Here is an 8,415-nt window from a genome sequence, read left to right as displayed (position 1 = left end):
CCAGCTCAGCCCACCAGGGGGCGGGGCTGGCTGGCATGTGGTGCTGGGGGATTGAACCGTGGTCCCTGTGCTTTGTTAAACTTGTTCTAAGTAGGTGCTTTAGACCACTGAGCCATCTCACCAGCCAACTGGCAAGACTTTTTAAACTGATACTAATTCCTTATCAGATTTGGACATCCCAAGTAGCGTTTCCCATCTTATCATCTGCCTATTTTTCCTTGGTGTTAATTCATTGATTAGAATTTTTTTTGTGTGTGTTTTTTGAGACAGGGTCTATGTAGATAAGGCTGACCTTGAACTTGATTGTGTAGCCCATGCTGGTCTCAAACTCAAGGCAATCCTTGTGCCTCAGCCTAAGTAATAAGATTGCAGGTGTGTGCCTCCATGCCCAGCTGCTTAGAAATTCTTAATTGAACGTGATCAAAATGACCACGTTTTTCCTATAGTTCATGATTTTGGAAATTTGTATACTTATTTACCTATTTCTGTATCACAAAGATATTCTTTTACTTGTTTTGGTATGTGTGGTACTGATCATTGAACCCAGGTCTTCATATACGCTAGGCAAGTGCTCTCCTGTTGAGTTACAAACTCAGTCTTTTACTTAAAATTTTATTTTTATTTTTATTTTTTGGCGGAACCAGGGATTGAACTCAGGCCCTTGTGCTTGCCGGGGAATCACTTATTCCACTGAGCCATCTCCCCGGCTCCTAAAATTTTATTTTGAGACAGGGTTTCACTAAGTCCAGGCTAGATTCAAACTTGCAATCCTGGGCTGGCGAGATAGCTCAGCAGACTAAGCACCTGCTTAGGCAAACACAGTGACTAAGGCTTGATCCTTGGTACCACATGCTGCAAGGGACCTGCACCCCAGGGCAAGCTAAGCCGTCCACAGAGTCTGGGCATGCTTGGTGTACACTGTAATCCCAGCTCTTAGGAGGCTGAAAACAGGGAGATCATGAGTTGGAGCTGCATAGTGAGACACTGTATCAAATACATTCAGACAAACAAACAAACAAAAACCTTGCAATCCTGCCTCAGATACATGTGTAGCTGAGATCATAGGTGTGTACCACCAGGCTTGACTTTTTCACACTTTATTCAGTGACTACAGTTTAATTCTTCACATGGAAGTTATTCTGAACTTCAAAGAGTTCATTCTTGGTTGGGGTGTTAAAGATCCAATTTATTTTTCCATCTAGCGAGCCACATTTACAATATTCCAAATTCTGATGTATACTTGTGTCTGACTACAAATTTATATTCTGTTTCATCAGTGTAATTGTCTGTTCTTGCGCAGATACCACTGTTGTTGGTTTTTGTGATCTCTTTTTGAGATCTTGATGTATATTCTAGGATGGCCTTGAACTCACTATGTAGCTCAAACTGGTCTTGATCTTGTAGTGAGCCACCTGCCGAAGCCTTCCCAGTGCTGGGATTACAGGTGTGTGCCACCACATCTGGCAGTAATTTTAAATTTTTAGAATGGCAAGACCCATTCTAAAAATTTACTCTATCTTTTCAATATCTGCTTAACGTTTGTGGTCTTTTGTTGATCCATACAAAGCTAGGGGTAAATTTATCAAGGTCTGTAAAGCTAGTAGAGTGATGCACTCCTGTACTCCTAGTACTCTGGGAGATTGGGGACAGAGGATCACACATTGGAGCACAGCTGGGACAATTTAGCAATTTAGTTAGTTAGACCTGGTTTCCAAATTAAAAAAAAAAATTGGGGCTGGTGAGATGGCTCAGTGGTCTAAAGCACCTACTTAGAACAAGCTTAGCGAAAGCACAGGGACCGCGGTTCAATCCCCCACATGCCAGCCATCCTCGCCCCCTGGTGGGCTGAGCTGGCCACACACACACACACACACACACACACACACACACACTTAAATAAATAAAATTATTAAAAAAAAATTAAGAAGGGCTGAGGCTGTAGCTCAGAACAAAGGCCCTGGGCTCATGCCTCAGTATTATATAACAGTCATTAGATTTTTATTGGTAGCATGTTGAATTATAAGTAATTTTAGGAACATTTCATATCTTCATAATATTAAGTCATCTGCTGAACATGGTCTGTTTCTGTAGTTATTGAAGTTATCTTTTATGTTCTTTATGAGCATTAAAGTTGAGTTGTCTTTTTCCAACCAGATGCGGTGGCATACACCTGTAACCTCAGCCACTTGGGAGGCTGAGGCAGGAGGTCCATTGTGAGTTTGAGGCCAGCCTGGGCTACAGAGTGAGTTCAAGGCTGGCCTGAACTACATAGTGAAAAACTGTCTCAAAAAGACAAAAATATGGTTCAGGGATATAGCTCTGTGGCACTGTGCCTGCCTGGCAAGTGGGAAGTCCTGAGTTTGATTCCCAGTACTCAAAAATAGATTAAAATAAGTAAATAAACAAACTGTCTGGAGCAGCTGAGCTAGCGATTGGGCTGAGGACATTCCTTGGAATGTCCAAGAAATGCCCTTAGGGCATGAAGTGCCCCAGGTGAACAGATGTTCTAGCCCCAGATATAGGGCCTGAGCAGCCAGCTAGTTGTTAGACAAGGGGTTTCACCTGACATCAACTTTCTAAATGTATACATAAACGCGCTGCAGTTGTTTAGCAGTTCCTTTCCTCCTATCTGGAGAGGGAGGCTTCACCTGACCTTAGCTTTCTCTATATTGTTTTCCCCAGCTCTCTTTCTGTCATTTCTCCATCTTTTTCCATCCTTTCTTCCCCCAACCCCAATAAAGCCTGGAGGGTGTAGCTTAGTGGTAGAGCATTTGCCTAAATTTAATCCCTAGTAATACCAAAAAAGGAAAAGAAAAAAATTTTTCCATTGAAATTTTTCTCCCAGTACTGGGGACTAAACCCAGGTCCTTCTCACAGAACTACATCCCTACCACTTTTTATTTTGAGACAAGGCAATCTCATTATGTTGCTAAATTTTCCAGTCTTGGCTCGAAGTTGGGATCCTCTTACTTCGGCCTCCTAGAGTGTTGGGATTATAGGAATGTGCCAACCTGCCCTGCTCCCCTGAGATTTTATGACAACTTGATTAATTCTTAGATTCTTTATGATTTTTGTCACTGATGCAAATGAAATGTCATTTTTTGTTCTATTTTCTAGCTGGTTATTGCTGGTATAGTAAAATACACTAGTGGTTTGTTTTTTTTTTGTTTTGTTTTGTTTTTTTTTTTTTGAAGCACATAGGAAAAGCAACTGCTTTAATGCGTTAGGCAGTTTTACATAAAACCAGAAGCCTGTGATCCACCCCCGTCCTGAATGCTGATGACTGCGATCCCAGTCTTGCACAGCTGGACTCCAGTCACAGGCAGCACAGGCCTGGGGTCCTTGCGCTCTGATGCATGCTACTTCCCGTTCTCTGCACTGAACATTTTCTCAGTCAGCATCTGCTCCAGCTTCACAGCGTCGGCAGCAAACTTCCGGATTCCCTCAGACAGCTTCTCCACAGCCATCTGGTCCTCATTGTGCAGCCAGCGGAAGGACTTCTCATCCAGGTGTATCTTCTCCAGGTCACTTGCCTGGGCTGCCTTGGCTGAGAGCATGGGCACCAGCTTGCTGCTGTCCTTGAGCAGCTCACCCAGGAGCTTGGGCGAGATGGTGAGAAAGTCGCAGCCTGCCAAAGCCTTGATCTCACCCGTGTTGCGGAAGGAAGCACCCATGACAATGGTCTTATAACCAAATTTCTTGTAGTAGTTGTAGATTTTGGTGACACTCTTGACTCCAGGGTCCTCTAGAGGCTCATAGGCTTTCTTGTCTGTGTTTGCCACATGCCAGTCCAGGATGCGCCCCACGAAGGGGGAGATGAGTGTCACACCCGCTTCAGCACAGGCCACCGCCTGGGCGAAGGAGAAGAGCAGCGTCATGTTGCAGTGGATACCGTGCTGCTGCTCCAGCTCCCTTCCAGCCTGGATACCCTCCCAGGTGGACGACAGCTTTATGAGTATTCTGTCCTTGCCAATTCCAGCCTCCTTGTACAGTTCGATGAGGCGCCTGGCACGGACCACCATGGCGTCCTTATCAAAGGAGAGTCTTGCATCTACTTCCGTGGATACACGGCCTGGAATCTTCTTCAGTATTTCTGCTCCAAACAACACGAAAAGTTTATCAATAGCATTTTTAATCTGGTCCTCTTGTGACCCGCCCAGCTTCTTCCCATAGGTGACAGCCTCCTCCACCAGTGCTTGGTAGGTGGGCATCTGTGCTGCAGCCAGGATCAGGGATGGGTTGGTGGTGGCGTCCTGGGGCTTGTACTCATCAATAGCGTGGAAGTCGCCCGTGTCAGCCACCACTGTGGTGAACTGCTTGAGCTGATCCAGTGCGGACTCCATTCTCTGCCGCTTTACTGGGGAGCCCGACATGGCGAGACGCAGACGGCAGCCAGTGGTTTGTTTTTGATTGCGTTGCTTGATCTTTTTTTGTTTGTTTTTTGTGTTGGTTGATCTTGTATAGCCATTTCCTGAACATACGTGCTGTTCTGATTCTTTGTATTGATTCTGTTGGATTTTCTATATAGGCAATTATGTCATTTGCAAAAATAGTTTTACGTTACCCTTTCCAATTTTTTTCACTAGTTATTTCTTTTACTTCCTTGAGTATTGCTCAAGATTTTTATGACTTTGTCAAATGAAAGTGAAAACTAGAAATAGTGGATATAGTGGAGCTGGAGGTATAGCTCAGTGATAGGGTGCTCTAGTGCAAGGCCCTAGCTTCCATCCCTGGCACTAGCAGAAAATTTCTGGAGAGATTGCCTCAAGAAAACAAAACAAACAAATAAAGTTATTAATTGATTTTTTTTTTTTTTTTTCGGAACCAGGGATTGAACTCAGGCCCTTGCACTTGCCAGGGAAGTGCTTATTGCACTGAGCCATATCCCCAGCCCATGAAAGTTTTTTTTAAAGTTATTTATTGAAATAGCCATATAATTTTTCTATTTATGTGATGAATTACATTGGTGGAAATAAATCTTTTTTTTTTTTGCTTTGGTTTTTTTTTGTTTGTTTGCTAAATTTCATGATTTCCAGGCTGGGGTTGAACTTGCAATCCTCAGGTCTCAGTTTCCCACCTTGCCTTGTTTATGTTGATAGATTTTGCAACTTTGAAACACTTGCTTTCCCTGAATAAGCTATTGCTTATTTGCACTGCATTAAATATATATTTTTACATTAAGTCTATCTTATTGAGGACTTTTGTTTTTATATTCATAGATGAAATAGGTCTATAGGACTTTTATTCTGTTATCCTGAGCTGATATCACAGGCAAGGTTATTTTAGCATATAAAATATGCTGGCTACAAACTTAGCATGGTGGCACATATGTGTAATCCCAGAATTCTGGGAAACTGAGGCAAGAGGATCACAAATTTGAGCCCAGATTGAACAATTCAGCAATTTAGGAAGACTTTATATCAAAAAACAAAAAAGGGCTGGTGATACAGCTCAGTATAAATATCTTAGATTCAATCCCTAGTATCAGAGAGAGAGAGAGAGAGAGCGAGAGAGAGAGAGAGAGAGAGAGAGAGAGCTGGCACCTTTTCCCTCCTTTTCCAGATTTGTATCTCAAATATATCAGTTCAAACCACAGGAGATCATGTGTCCTAAGCAGACATAAACACTATTGGTCCTGGTTTATGGATGAAATAACTGAGGCCCAAGAATAAATCCTGAATTAAGTGCAATTAGAACCTCAAATATACTATCTGGCTTGGGTCTATAATTTCTTGGTCTGACCAGTATAATGATCAGTGGCACATAATTCTGTTTAAATAAACAGACAAAGATCTAAATATTAAAACAGAAACATTGGGGCTGGAGAGATGGCTCAGTGGTCTAAAGCACCTACTTGGAACTAGCTTAGCAAAGCATCAGGGACCGTGGTTCAATCCCCCAGCACCACATGCCAGCCAGCCCCGCCCCCTGGTGGGCTGAGCTGGCCACACACACACACCACACACACTCTTTCTCTCTCTCTCTCTCTCTCTCTCTCTCTCTCTCTCTCTCTCATAAATAAAAAAATAAAACAGAAACATTTAATTTGCTGGAAGATAAAATAGGTAAAAGTCTTGAAGACTAGGCATAGGCAAGTGTTTTCTGAACAGAACCCCAACGGGAAAGAAATAATACTGAAGCCAGGTACAGTGGCGCATATCTGTAATCCTAGCACTCTGGAGCCTGAGGTGGAAGGTTGCCATGAGTTCAAGGCCAACATAAGCTATATTGTAAGTTTAAGACTAGCCTGCAACTTCAAACCAAGAATGATCAAACAAAATAAAGAAGGCCACTATATACTAGCTAGAGGAAAAATTCAAGGGGAAGAAATAACAATCATAAATATGTATGCACCAAATACAGGAGCACCCAACTGTATAAGGCAAAACCTTAATAGACATGAAAAATCTAATATCCAATACAACAATCTTAACAGGAGACCTTAACACCCCCTTATCCTCAAAAGATAGATCAACCAGACAAAAAATTAGCAAAGAAGTAGCACAACTGAACCAGAGCTTGGAACAAATGGACTTAGACATATACAGAGTGTTCCACCCAACCACAGCGGAATACACATTTTTTTCAGCTGCACACGGATCATTTTCTAAAATAGATCACATGGGGTTGGGGAGATGGCTCAGTGGAATAAGCGCTTCCCTGGCAAGTGCAAGGGCCTGAGTTCAATCCCCAGTTCCACTAAATAAATAAATAAATAAATAAATATTAAAAAAAAAGAAATTAAGAAATTCAACAATATCTACAATTCAATGAACATTCATCCACAACTTATCGGAATTTATGGGATGTGACGAAAGCAGTTCTCAGAGGGAAATTCATAGCTATGAACTCACACATTAGGAAAACAGAATGGGAACAAATAAACACCCTAATGCTGCACCTTTGACATCTAGAAAAGAAAGAGCAAACCAAACCCAGAGCCCAAAGATGGGAAGAAATCATAAAGATTAGAGTGGAAATTAATTCAATTGAGATGAAGAAAACAGTTCAAAGAATTAACGAATCAAAAAGCTGGTTCTTTGAAAGATTAAATAAAATTGATAAGCCCCTAGCCAACCTCATCAAAAAGAGGAAAGAACAAATTCAAATATAAGCAATAAAGAATGAAAAGGGTGTAACTACTACAGACCCAGTGGAAATTCAGAAGATTATCAATAGCTACTTTGAGTATCTTTACGCTCACAGAATAGAAGCCACAGACCAAATGGACAGATTCCTAGAAAGGTACAAATTACCAAAACTGTATCAAGAAGATATAACAACTCTCAATAACCCAATAACAGCCATTGAAATATGGAATGTAATAAAGAGCCTGCCGACAAAGAAAAGTCCAGGTCCTGATGGATTCACAGCTGAATTCTACAAGAAGTTCACAGAAGATATAATTCCTACACTCCTCAAACTCTTCAGTGAAATTGAAAAGGAAAGAGTTCTCCCAAAATCATTCCTGGAGGCAAGTATTATACTGATACCAAAACTAGGGAAAGACGCAACTAAGAAAGATAACTACAGGAGCTTGCTGCATTGCAGCCGCTCGGCTCCTCACTCCCAACAATGGCGGCTCCGGGGGCGGCAGCGGCAGCGGGACCCCGGGCCCGATAGGGTCCCCGGCGCCGGGTCACCCGGCCGTCAGCAGCATGCAGGGTAAACGCAAAGCACTGAAGTTGAATTTTGCAAACCCACCTGTCAAATCTACAGCAAGGTTTACTCTGAATCCCAATACAACAGGAGTCCAAAACCCACACATAGAATACGGTCAACGGTGGATGAAAAAGAACAAAAGCAACTACTTATGGATTTGGATGTAGTAATGCGGAGTAGTGACTGCCCATACATTGTTCAGTTTTATGGTGCACTCTTCAGAGAGGGTGACTGTTGGATCTGTATGGAACTCATGTCTACCTCGTTTGATAAGTTTTACAAATATGTATATAGTGTATTAGATGATGTTATTCCAGAAGAAATTTTAGGCAAAATCACTTTAGCAACTGTGAAAGTACTAAACCACTTAAAAGAAAACTTGAAAATTATTCACAGAGGTATCAAACCTTCAAATATTCTTCTGGATAGAAGTGGAAATATTAAACTCTGTGACTTTGGCATCAGTGGACAGCTCGTGGACTCCATTGCCAAGACAAGGGATGCTCGGTGTAGGCCATATATGGCACCTGAAAGAATAGACCCTAGTGCATCTCTACAAGGATATGATGTCCGCTCTGATGTCTGGAGTTTGGGGATCACATTGTATGAGTTGGCTACAGGCCAATTTCCTTATCCAAAGTGGAATAGTGTATTTGATCAACTAACACAAGTCGTGAAAGGAGATCCCCCACAGCTGAGTAATTCTGAGGAAAGAGAATTCTCCCCAAGTTTCATCAATTTTGTCAACTTGTG

The 8,415-nt window shown here is 42.1% G+C and overlaps 2 pseudogenes across 2 annotated transcripts in view; one reads left to right on the top strand and one right to left on the bottom strand.

Moving 5' to 3' along the window:
• Window positions 1-3,211: 3,211 nt before the first annotated feature.
• LOC101575605 lies at window positions 3,212-4,387 on the bottom strand (annotated as a pseudogene). The gene has a single exon (XR_001117230.2). The product of XR_001117230.2 is annotated as a transaldolase pseudogene (transcript).
• Window positions 4,372-8,415, top strand: part of LOC101566713 — a 20,758-nt pseudogene continuing 16,714 nt past the window's right edge. Inside the window, exons 1-2 of the transcript XR_002822579.1 lie at window positions 4,372-4,398; window positions 7,503-8,412. The product of XR_002822579.1 is annotated as a dual specificity mitogen-activated protein kinase kinase 4 pseudogene (transcript). The remainder of the gene's footprint in view (window positions 4,399-7,502; window positions 8,413-8,415) is intronic.

Source organism: Octodon degus, unplaced genomic scaffold (genome assembly GCF_000260255.1).
Source record: "Octodon degus isolate 3935 unplaced genomic scaffold, OctDeg1.0 scaffold00098, whole genome shotgun sequence".
Lineage (NCBI taxonomy): Eukaryota > Metazoa > Chordata > Mammalia > Rodentia > Octodontidae > Octodon > Octodon degus.
Note: the sequence above shows the minus strand (reverse complement) of the source record. Positions and strands in the feature narration are given on the sequence as shown.